Source organism: Oncorhynchus kisutch, linkage group LG2 (genome assembly GCF_002021735.2).
Source record: "Oncorhynchus kisutch isolate 150728-3 linkage group LG2, Okis_V2, whole genome shotgun sequence".
In the NCBI taxonomy this organism is placed as follows: Eukaryota; Metazoa; Chordata; class Actinopteri; order Salmoniformes; family Salmonidae; genus Oncorhynchus; species Oncorhynchus kisutch.
The window spans coordinates 57,466,106-57,478,900 of record NC_034175.2 but is presented as its reverse complement, the minus strand read 5'-3'; the positions used below and the strand labels follow the sequence as shown (position 1 = coordinate 57,478,900).

The window sequence follows — 12,795 nt, the reverse complement described above, 5'->3', positions numbered from 1 at the left end:
TGTCTTATCTCTCATTTTCTTTGTTGCAAGTTGTATTTCTTCATGATGACAGTTTGATGATGCTCAGTTCATGTAACCTATAGCATTTTAGTAAAATAAAGACTTTTAAGCTTATATTCATATTCAAATCACAGACTGTACCCACGAATGACCTGTTAAGGAGTGTAGGAGAGCCTACTCCTTTAATATCCAAGCTTTGCCACTGGGCAGCAGACAGGTTTGTGAATCACGGTATATGTTTACATTACAATCTAAGAATGGGCTAACAGTGCACAAGAAGCCAATGCAGAGACCATATCAAACTGTGGGGATATGGCAGAATAGGAACCTACTACTGGTTTAGGGTCTTTGTAAGCAGCTTTGGAGATGTAGCAGCACAATCTGCCATGACAGGAATTGTGTAAGAGCTGAAATAGGTCAGTCTGAGGCGTTTCAGCATGAATGTGTGGCTATGTGGGCGGAGGGGTGAAAGGGGAAGAGGAATGCAGCAGCACACAGGACTGAAACTACAGCTGACAGTATTCAGAGAACCGTTTTCAGTGGACCGTATATGCTACATGGCCAAAAGTATGTGGACACCTGCTCATCACACATCTCTTTCCAAAATCAGAGGCATAAATATGGAGTTGGTCCCCCCCTTCGATGCTATAACAGCCTCCACTCTTCTGCGAAGGCTTTCCACTAGATGTTGGAAAATTGCTGCGGGAAATTCCTTCCATTAAGCCACAAGAGCATTAGTGAGGTCAGGCAGTGATGTTGAGCAATTAGGCCTGTCTCGCAGTCAGTGTCCCCAATTCATCCCAAAGGTGTTCGATGGGTTTGAGGTCCGGCCTCTGTGCAGACCAGTCAAGTTCCACACCAATCTGTACACACCATTTCTGTATGGACCTAGCTTTGTGCATGGGGGCATTGTCATGCTGAAAGGGCCTTCCCCAAACTGTTGCCACAAAGTTGGAAGCACAGAATTCCAAGCTCCTATCGTACAGCTGTTGTTGGTGTAGCTACAACATCATCTGCTGGGCTGATACTAGGAACTGCAATCAATAAAGTCTACTGACAATAGGGGGAGTGGTAGCTAGCAATCTTAATTCTTGCTATTGTGTGATGAGCGGGGGTTATTTACATGGAAGCTCGATTCAAGATCAGGCTGGAAAATAAGGAATATTGTATAGCAATTTCCTAACTACAGATCCACATTGTCTGGGGAGGTGGTGACAGGCCTACGTGCTATGAAACCACAATCACATAACGAACTGCCATAGCTGACCACAACAAGCAAGCCAGCTGATCAAGCAACGAGCTAGCTAGCTTAATTTACCATTAGAATTGACTCCAAATAGGTTTGATTAGTAAACAACTTTTAGTTTTATCTAACGTGTCTTTAATCAGTATCTTATTCATTAATAACTGTAGCCACACATCGCTAACTGGCAATCAAGCTTAACGTTGTGGCAGGCCATCACACGATCAGTGTCGCATTTTCACACAGGATGGAAATTATTTATTTGACGTGACATCCCAATACACAGCTGTAGCTGTCACATTTTGAATCAGCGTCGACGCTGCGCAAATCAATAACTTATTTTAGCGAGCTACTTAGTTAGTGTCAACAAGATCGCTTGACTAACTGTCAAACACTTTAACTACTAACGCTAGCTGGCTAGCTAGCAATGGGCCTCGGTCCCATCATCATGTCACATTACTCTAACGTTAAAACAGCTGGCTAGCTGGCGTTAACATATAGCTACAAATCATTGCATAATACATCCTGAATATACAATAATGTATCGTCAATTCACCACAACATCGTCATTCAACCTCCCACTCCAGTCATGTTATTCCCACCGTGTAGCAAGTGTTAAAGCGAGATGATGTTCCAACAAAAGTTAATTCCATGAAAACAAGACTGATTCAGGCAGTAGTAATCACCCTCAGCGCCTAGCCACAATAAGACTTAGCCACAACAGTGGAATTTGCGGTTTGCCTTCAAAATAAAGGTCCGTCATTGACAGTGATACAAACGCATACAAATAGTGCCATCATTCTGTATTTGGACAAGATAACGCTAAACAAGGTCAGCATTTAAAAAAAAACTTTAACAAAAGACAATAGTTGGCTAATTTGACACAAAATAAGAACAAATCTGTTGAAATCACACTGTGGATGTATTCGACTTTTGAATTGCATTAGGGGTACACCTACAGTGTATTGGGACAGTGACTTTTTTGGGGGGGGGCTCTGTACTCCAACAATTTGGATTTGAAATGATACAATTACTATGAAATTGAAGTGCAGAGTGTCAGCCTTAATTTGAGGGTGTTTTCATCCATATCGGGTGAACTGTTTAGAAATTACAGTACCTTTTGTACATCGTCCCCAATTTTAGGGAACCAAAAGTATTGGGACAAATTCACTTATTTGATCTCATATTCCTAACATGCAATGATTACATCAAGCCTGGGACTCTACAAACATGTTGGAAGCATTTGCTGCTTGTTTTGGTTGTGTTTCAGATTATTTTGTGCCCAATAGAAATGAATAGTAAATAATGTGTAGTGCCTTTTTTGGAGTCACTTTTATTGTAAATAAGAATTGAATAAGTTTCTAAACACTTCTACTTTAATGTGGATGCTACCATGATTACGGCTAGTACTGAACTATTCCTGAATAAGGATGAGTTAGAAAGTTGTAGACGCACAAATTGTTTCTTTAAATAAATACTGATTAAACATTATTTATGTTGCAATTTGCCATTATTGGGAATCTTAAATGCTGTCACCGAATAGGCTGATACCTATGGATCTTGAGTCCGTGAAATGGGTAAGGCTGTACATTGCAATGTGAACGTTCAACACCCACAATATGATGAATAGTTAGGTGATTTCCCACAGTTAAAGTTCCCTAATATGATGACGTTGACACTAAAATGTATGTAAACTTTTTTAGAAGGTTAATCGGTTGGTGTCACTGAGTAGGCTGATACCCCATTTCATTGACCCAAGTTCCATATGTAAGCCAGTACAGTGCATATACAGATCCTTTGGAAAGTATTCAGACCCCTTGACCTTTTCCACATTTAGATACGTTACAGCTTTGTTCTAAAATTGATTAAAAACCTCTTAAGGATCCTACCCTTTTTTTCCATTTTTGCCTAAAATGACGTACCCAAATTTAACTGTCTGTAGCTCAGGATCTGAAGCAAGGATATTCATATTCTTGATACCATTTGAAAGGAAATGTGAAATTAATGTCGTTCGAATCACTTTCAATGGGGAACTTTTATTTTGAAGTCGAACAGCTTGTTCCACTATTGTTGATAATCCTTAATATGGCTAGTTTCACACAGGTCCACACACCGCTCGCTTTCTCCGGGAGGAAGAAAGCGCAGCCAGACTAATCGATTGCATGATATCCATAGAAATAGAGCTAACACTATTTCATTCTAATTAATGATATTTATATGGTCATATCCATGGTTATATCTGAGATAAGATGCCATGCCAGCATAAAAAATCAAGTATAAAATAAAGTCGGCCGATGTATAGATGGATAGAGGACTTTTGTTCTCTATCCATCGTTTTTGGAATTGTCTATGCTCCCTGATTGTCTAGCTTTCATTTCGGTGGTTATTAGCTAGCTGGACACAGTCAAGGAACTGTAGGAATGTAGGTCCATTATCATTTCTACACAGTTTCGATTTGGCTTTAGTCATTTTAAAGTACACTCAACAAACATGCAACATGTAAAGTGTTGGGCCCATGTTTCATGAGCTGAAACAAAAGATCCCAGAAAGGTTCCATATTCACAAAAAAAGCTTATTTCTCTCAAATTTTGTGCACACATTTGTTTACATCCCTGTTAGGTAGCATTTCTCCTTTGCCAAGATAATCCATCCACCTGACAAGTGTGGCATGTCAAGAAGCTGATTAAACAGCATGATCATTACGCAGGTGCACCTTGTGCTGGGGACAATAAAAGGCCACTAAAATGTGCAGTTTTGTCACACAACACAATGCAATAGATGTCTCAAGTTTTGAGGGAGCTTGCATTGGCATGGTGACTGAAGGAATGTCCACCAGAGCTGTTGCCAGATAATGTAATGTTAATTTCTCTATCATAAGCCGCCCCAGCGTCATTTTAGAGAATTTGGCAGTACCGGCCTCACATCCACAGACCATGTGTATGGCGTCGTGTTGGCAAGCGGTTTGCTGATGTCAACGTTGTGAACAGAGTGGTGGCAGTGGGGTCATCAGTTACTTTCACTTTGCTAATCGAGACTATGCCCTGAAAAGAAAAAACTAGAAACAAACTAAGCCTATTAGTCTAACAAAATTCAAGTTAAAAGAAAAAAGGTATTTCAAACATCGTAAATGAATAGGTTTTTGCTTTAAATACCTCAAAAGTGATCAGCCTCTGTGTTTGACAAACAACCCACTGGGCAAAAACCGTTTCAACAAAACACATTCAATGTGATGACGTTGAATCAACGTGGAAAACTGATTGGATTTGCAAAAAGTCTTAAAGTAAGGTCATTTCGTATTTTCGCTGCTGCTAGTGTCCCCCAAGCCCAAAAACTCATTTGGGGTTTCAATTGAATTGATAGTTTGATAGTTTTTGTTAGTGATTCTCACTCAGATATCATATGAACATGGCCTAAGTCATGGCAGAATGTTTAGGATTGCAGGAAATTAGCTTTAAAACTGGAACATTTTTCCCTCCATCACATCGCAAAATGTGAAGAGGATGGCACAGTGTAGAATCACATGAAATTTGTTTTAAGATGCCAAATCTTCTCTGTGCCCCATAGACAAATTGGTAGAATTGCAGAAGATGTGCCTTAAAACTGCAACATTTTCTCTACGCCCCATGGCAAAATGTGTGGAATTGCAAGAAATTAACTTTAAAGCTGCACATTTCTATCTCCACCGTCAAGACGGGGGCCACTAAAATGTTTTGCTGCGAGGTGGCCCCCCCCCAACCAAATCTCGTTTAGGGCCCTCAAAATGCTAGAAATGTCCCTGAATAAAGGCTTGTTTTTTTCAAACAATAAGGCTGGTTTTAATAAACAATTGCCAGGAGCATTGACAGAATGTAAACCGTTAAATGTGCATTAGAGTTAGTGGATAAATCCTCTCTGCAGTGCTACTCCACACAGACACATTGATCTCTTCAGTCAGATGAGAAACTACCCACTACACCTTTTTCTTTTTCATTCTACAATTATTAGTATTTTTTAAATGACTTTCAGCACCTTCAATACTCGGCAATTATAAGTAAAGACATATACAGGCTGTGATGGTGTAGAGTAGACTGTGAGGGGAATGCTAGTATTGGACTGTATGTGTGTCTAAAACTCTCCATCAGTAGGCTAGGTCTTGTGTCTAATTCCTCCCAATTAGCCAGTTAATCATAGGGTATCATAGGGTTTGACTATGAGTGAGCATTTTCATTATTAAACTCCTAGCTTTAGGGAGAGGTGCTAATGAGAACCAACTTCAGCTAATTCCAGTGTTTTCATTCTGGTTGAAATGGCCTGGGTTAGAGTAGTAGTTAGTCCTGGTGATTAATGCACTATACCTCTCCCCTGCAGCCAGGTGCACTTCACTGACAGACCAGCAGGTGGTAGGGTTTCACAGGCGCAGGCATGTCCTAATGTGGGGCATCATCATCAGAGAACCTCAGCTTTAATGGTTCTTGATCACAGCAGGTTGTTGGGACCTTAATTGGGGAGGACGGGCTCGAGGTAATGGTTGGAGCGGAATGAGTCGAATAGTATCAAATACATCAAACACATAGTTATTCTCTCCGTTCCAGCCATTATTATGAGCCGTCCTCCCCTCAGCAGCCTCCACTGTTCTTGATGTACGCAGGGGCCGTCTCTGGCATTTCTAACACCGGCCCATTTCTTTCCTTGAGGCCCCCATCATTTTGGGCAAAGGACAGGCTAATATGCACCAGCCCAGTCCACCCCTGCATGTACCCATCCTTTGTCACATATCAATACTTTGATTACTTTCAGAATTTATATCGTTTCAACCCTCCTCAAACTACTGATTCTTTTTTGGAGACAATTCAGTGCAAAGAAAAAGTATATTTTATTACCTAATTGAATTCTGAATGTCAGCGTGAATGATGTCCCATATTGATGAGAGCGACGGCCTCTCTTGGTGAAACATTGGGAGGTTGATACTGGATGAGCTTCGCTTGCTTTACAGTTGTCAGTTCTCCACTCAACACCCTTCTTCTCTTGTGCGTCTCACACCTCTGACACATCCCCCATCGATGGAATAGAATAAAAGTTATATATAAAGTGCAATTTTTCATTCATCTTATTGCCTTGTTGCCAATGTGTAACATTGTGGTGTTCTCCTATAGGCTCATGCCCCCTGTGCCCCTTCACATCACTGTACCTGTAGAAGCCACCAGAAACGTATCAGTCCCATGCCGCCCAACAGACGGTAGATGTGAGCAAAGGGGCCACAGAACACACATCTTGCAGCCTTCATCCTCTCAGCTCTCCCATGGACCTCTCCAACCTTCCTCTTCCAGACAGGCTCTACCACTCCATCTCTTTCCTCACTCCTGACCTCAGTTAACCGGGTAAGAGGTTTTACAAACATGGCTGAAAAGCTGGGCGTAGTATCTCTGGTGATCTGGTGAGAAGTGAGTTCTGATAGTGGCCTGATTCCATGTTTCTTAGAACTGTGTGTGTGTGTCGATGTTGATAGGTGGGGTGCAGGACCACTGCTTTGGGATCATGGGGAGCATCCGAGCCTTACAAAGAGCCTCACTATCTGGGACTCCAATGTGTAACGCCAAAACACCCACCCAGATAACAATAGTAACACATTTCTCAATAATGAAGAGTAAAATCAGATCAAATTGAAAAAGAAGCCTCACACCAAAAGAGATAGGTGACGTCTGATGTTTGGAATGTTTGATTAGACTGTTGGAATTGAAGAACGACGGCAGGCAGAAGCTGATCCAGACAATGACCTGGGTCACCTTCTGCCTGCCGTAGTTCTTCAATGTTCCATTCTTAGAAGTGACGCATTCTAATTCTATGGCCATGCCTAACAACCACTGTACCGCGACAATCTAATTCCAATGGGCATTAGTGCATGCAAAGCAACTATACTGGACACCTTAACCCTATAGTGGGGACTGCAAAAATGATAGTGTTATTAGGTTAGGTATACCATTTTAGTGACGTTAATCTGCTGGTCCTTACTGTGTTGGACTCTTCCCCATAAAACCATGTCTCCCCTCTTTTTAGCATTGTAGGCATCACATAGCCTTCCAACGACAGCTGTTTTGCTCAGTTTCGGCTGTTTATAGTTCAGCTTTCTGTGTTCATATTTTTTTTTCTATGACCATTTCTATACTGTTGTTACTGTGAGAAGTGAGTTGGTGGCCATAGCTGGTAGTTTTCACTCTTTTGGAAGATGGATGCCTTTCTCTGGGTAATTAGTAGGCAGTCATCATTAGAACAATTTTCAGCCAATCCCATTGTCCCCGAGGTTACACATCTAGCCAATCACTCTAATTGCACAGTTCAGACTTATCTAGATGACATCTATTGACTTTGTCAATTAATTTAAACTGTGAAATTGAGTGGGTTTTCTATCATCAGACAAAGGAGAGTAAATGCATACCATTCTAGTCTTCCTGACCTAACAGATCTGACTGTGTTGTCAGATTCTGGCCAGAAGGGGGCAGTAGTTGCACACCCAGGACAAGTCATGTCATATCTACCCCTTGTATTTACGTATATGTCCTTTATCTATATGTTCTTATCACAGGAGGCTGCTGAGTGAAGAATAGCTCATAATAATGGTCGGAACGGCATCAAACATCTACAAACCATGTCTCTGATGTATTTGATACAATTCCACTGATTTCGCCCCCGTCATTACCACAAGCCCATATTTTTTTATTCAACCTTTATTTAACTAGGCAAGTCAGTTAAAAACAAAGTCTTATTTTACAATGACGGTCTACCCTGGCCAAACCTGGACAACGCTGGGCCATTTGTGCGCCGCCCTATGGGACTCCCGATCATGGCCGGTTGTGATACAGCCCAGGGTCTGTAGTGACGCCTCTAGCACTGAGATGCAGTGCCTTAGACCGCTGCGCCACTCAGGAGCCTTCAAAGGTTTTAAGACACCACCAACCTCCTGTGGTCCTTATGCAGGAGTATAATGCTCTTTCAAGTCTCACTGAGCATTATGGAACAGTATCAAACCATATTCAGGTGGAGGGAACATTTGTTACTGTCATTCTTGTGAAAGAAAGTGAGAGATACTTATGGTGCATAAGATGAGACAGACAGAACCCTAGCCATTAACTAACATATAAACATTCTCCTACTGTCTCCCTGATTTGTAGAAAAAACGATTGTGTGGTAAAAGCCTCATATAGGTTTGCTGTGAGAAAGACATACTGTAAATGAATAGAGGAGGTGGGATGGGATTATGTCTAAACAGCAGCACTGTTGGCAGACTGTAATGTCATATTCACTTTTTAATATAGCATGGCCATGCAGAATCCCCTGAGTGTGCTCTCAGCTGACCTACTGCTCAATTGATTCTGGAGCTGTGTGTGTGTGTGTGTGTGTGTGTGTGTGTGTCCAGCAGTTACTGTCTCTACCGTCTGTTTTCTGACACACAGCCAGTCTGGGGAGTTAACCATACAGAAGCAATCACTGAATAACCAGCATCTTAACATGTTCTACTGCTCAGGCAATTATCTCCTGTCTCCTGATACAAAGCAATGCAGACACACACACACACACACACACACACACACACACACACACACACACACACACACACACACACACACACACACACACACACACACACACACACACACACACACACACACACACACACACACACACACACACACACACACACACACACACACACGCATACGCACACGCACACACTGCTTAATCTGTGATGCCAGTGTTCTGCTGTGAAAATGATTGCTTTTAGGCTAAGTGGGTCCTGGGAGATGTGTTAAATATGTTAATACAGCTGTAAGGAAGAGCAGAGGCTCAGAGAGACAATTTCACTTTTAGGGCCAGGGCCAAGAAGAGGGATACCCCCAGAAACCCCATAACCCCTCACCCCTTCCCCAAATACAAATGATTGCTTTTAGGCTAAGTGGGTCCTGGGAGATGTGTTAAATATGTTAATACAGCTGTAAGGAAGAGCAGAGGCTCAGAGAGAGCAATTTCACTTTTCAGACCAGGGCCAAGAAGAGGGATACCCCCAGAAACCCCATAACCCCTCACCCCTTCCCCAAATACATATACAGTACATCATGCCGCTCACCCACAGCCGCTCACCCCCAGCCGCTCACCCCCAGCCGCTCACCCCCAGCCACTCACCCCCAGAGACTTACAGGGTTTGTAACTCAGTCCTGCTCCTTGACTAGACACCCGAGAGCGCAGCGGTCCCCCTAGGGCCTTAGTGGGTGCTACTAGAAGGGTCTTGTTTTACAACCACCTGGCAGTGGAAAATGTTGATGAGTATCACTGGGTACAGACAGTATAGACCATAGGCAGCACAGGACAGGATTTATCTTCATAATAAAGTTGGAGTTAAAACAGTTGTAATAGCAGTTAAGAAAGCTTTGTCAGGTGTTATTTCTGAGATTCATTTAATCAGGTTTAATTGATGCATGAATATTTAACTGTTTACCTCCAACCCGCTGTGGTGTAGCAGCCTCCAGGGATAGAGGGATCAGTAGAGTAGAGTCAATCTGATCAATGTTTTAAACTCTAAAAACAATGTTTTGGCAAAAATGTCTGGAAATATCTGAATTATTTAATGACCGTAATATCTAATCAGACTTTTAGATTAGCTGTTTAATATCACATAATTATCCTCATGATACCGATAGGGGTTTTCAGGCAGTACTTGAGTGTATCCATATGGTTTGGTTCTGTACAGTTACATCTAAGGCTAATCACCATATGGTATTCCCTTTGTATATCAAATCAAACTTTATTTGCCACATGCGCCGACTACAAGTGCAGACCTTACCGTGAAATGCTTACTTACAAGCATTTAACCAACAGTGCAGTTCAAAAAAGTTAAGAAAATATTTACCAATATAAAAAAGAGAAAATAATAAAAAGTAACACATTATCATAACAATTACGAGGCCATATACAGGGGGTACTGGCACCGAGTCAATGTGGAGGCTATATACAGGGGGTACTGGTACCGAGTCAATGTGGAGGCTATATACAGGGGGTACTGGTACCGAGTCAATGTGGAGGCTATATACAGGGGGTACTGGTACCGAGTCAATGTGGAGGCTATATACAGGGGGTACTGGTACCGAGTCAATGTGGAGGCTATATACAGGGGGTACCGGTAACGAGTCAATGTGGAGGCTATATACAGGGGGTACTGGTACCGAGTCAGTGTGGAGGCTATATACAGGGGGTACTGGTACCGAGTCAATTTGGAGGCTATATACAGGGGGTACTGGCACCGAGTCAATGTGGAGGCTATATACAGGGGGTACTGGTACCGAGTCAGTGTGGAGGCTATATACAGGGGGTACTGGCACCGAGTCAATGTGGAGGCTATATACAGGGGGTACTGGTACCGAGTCAATGTGGAGGCTATATACAGGGGGTACCGGTACCGAGTCAATTTGGAGGCTATATACAGGGGTACTGGTACCGAGTCAATGTGGAGGCTATATACAGGGGGTACTGGTACCGAGTCAATTTGGAGGCTATATACAGGGGGTACTGGTACCGAGTCAATGTGGAGGCTATATACAGGGGGTACTGGTACCGAGTCAATTTGGAGGCTATATACAGGGGGTACTGGCACCGAGTCAATGTGGAGGCTATATACAGGGGGTACTGGCACCGAGTCAATGTGGAGGCTATATACAGGGGGTACTGGCACCGAGTCAATGTGGAGGCTATATACAGGGGGTACTGGCACCGAGTCAATGTGGAGGCTATATACAGGGGGTACTGGTACCGAGTCAATTTGGAGGCTATATACAGGGGTACTGGTACCGAGTCAATGTGGAGGCTATATACAGGGGGTACTGGTACCGAGTCAATGTGGAGGCTATATACAGGGGGTACTGGTACCGAGTCAATGTGGAGGCTATATACAGGGGGTACTGGTACCGAGTCAATTTGGAGGCTATATACAGGGGTACTGGTACCGAGTCAATGTGGAGGCTATATACAGGGGGTACTGGTACCGAGTCAATGTGGAGGCTATATACAGGGGGTACTGGTACCGAGTCAATTTGGAGGCTATATACAGGGGGTACTGGTACCGAGTCAGTGTGGAGGCTATATACAGGGGGTACTGGTACCGAGTCAATGTGGAGGCTATATACAGGGGGTACCGGTACCGAGTCAATGTGGAGGCTATATACAGGGGGTACTGGTACCGAGTCAGTGTGGAGGCTATATACAGGGGGTACTGGTACCGAGTCAATGTGGAGGCTATATACAGGGGGTACTGGTACCGAGTCAGTGTGGAGGCTATATACAGGGGGTACTGGTAACGAGTCAATGTGGAGGCTATATACAGGGGGTACCGGTACCGAGTCAGTGTGGAGGCTATATACAGGGGGTACTGGTACCGAGTCAATGTGGAGGCTATATACAGGGGGTACTGGTACCGAGTCAATGTGGAGGCTATATACAGGGGGTACTGGTACCGAGTCAATGTGGAGGCTATATACAGGGGGTACTGGTACCGAGTCAATGTGGAGGCTATATACAGGGGGTACTGGTACCGAGTCAATGTGGAGGCTATATACAGGGGGTACTGGTACCGAGTCAATGTGGAGGCTATATACAGGGGGTACTGGTACCGAGTCAATGTGGAGGCTATATACAGGGGGTACCGGTACCGAGTCAATGTGGAGGCTATATACAGGGGGTACCGGTACCGAGTCAATGTGGAGGCTATATACAGGGGGTACTGGTACCGAGTCAATGTGGAGGCTATATACAGGGGGGTACTGGTACCGAGTCAATGTGGAGGCTATATACAGGGGGTACCGGTACCGAGTCAGTGTGGAGGCTATATACAGGGGGGGTACTGGTAACGAGTCAATGTGGAGGCTATATACAGGGGTACCGTTACCGAGTCAGTGTGGGAGGCTAATACAGGGGGTACTGGTACCGAGTCAATGTGGAGGCTATATACAGGGGTACTTGTACCAGAGTCAATGTGGAGGCTATATACAGGGGGTACTGGTACCGAGTCAATGTGAGGCTATATACAGGGGGTACTGGTACCGAGTCAATGTGGAGGCTATATACAGGGGGTACTGGTACCGAGTCAATGTGGAGGCTATATACAGGGGGTACTGGTACCGAGTCAATGTGGAGGCTATATACAGGGGGTACCGGTACCGAGTCAATGTGGAGGCTATATACAGGGGGTACCGGTACCGAGTCAGTGTGGAGGCTATATACAGGGGGTACTGGTACAGAGTCAATGTGGAGGCTATATACAGGGGGTACTGGTACCGAGTCAATGTGGAGGCTATATACAGGGGGTTACTGGTACCGAGTCAATGTGGAGGCTATATACAGGGGGTATTGGTACCGAGTCAGTGTGGAGGCTATATACAGGGGGTACTGGTACCGAGTCAATGTGGAGGCTATATACAGGGGGTACTGGTACCGAGTCAATGTGGAGGCTATATACAGGGGGTACTGGTACCGAGTCAATGTGGAGGCTATATACAGGGGGGTACCGGTACCGAGTCAATGTGGAGGCTATA

The 12,795-nt window shown here is 43.8% G+C and overlaps 1 protein-coding gene across 5 annotated transcripts in view; it reads right to left on the bottom strand.

Moving 5' to 3' along the window:
* Nucleotides 1-1,954, bottom strand: part of akap11 (A kinase (PRKA) anchor protein 11) — a 29,180-nt gene extending 27,226 nt beyond the window's left edge. For 4 of the 5 annotated variants that reach the window (XM_031798436.1, XM_031798431.1, XM_031798424.1 and 1 more), the window contains exon 1: nt 1,846-1,954. The gene's annotated coding sequence lies outside the window, so the exon portion shown is untranslated. Of the gene's footprint in view, nt 1-1,799 lie in introns of all 5 variants that reach the window. The other variant, XM_031798428.1, reaches the window with a different exon arrangement.
* Between the last annotated feature and the right edge of the window lie 10,841 nt (nt 1,955-12,795).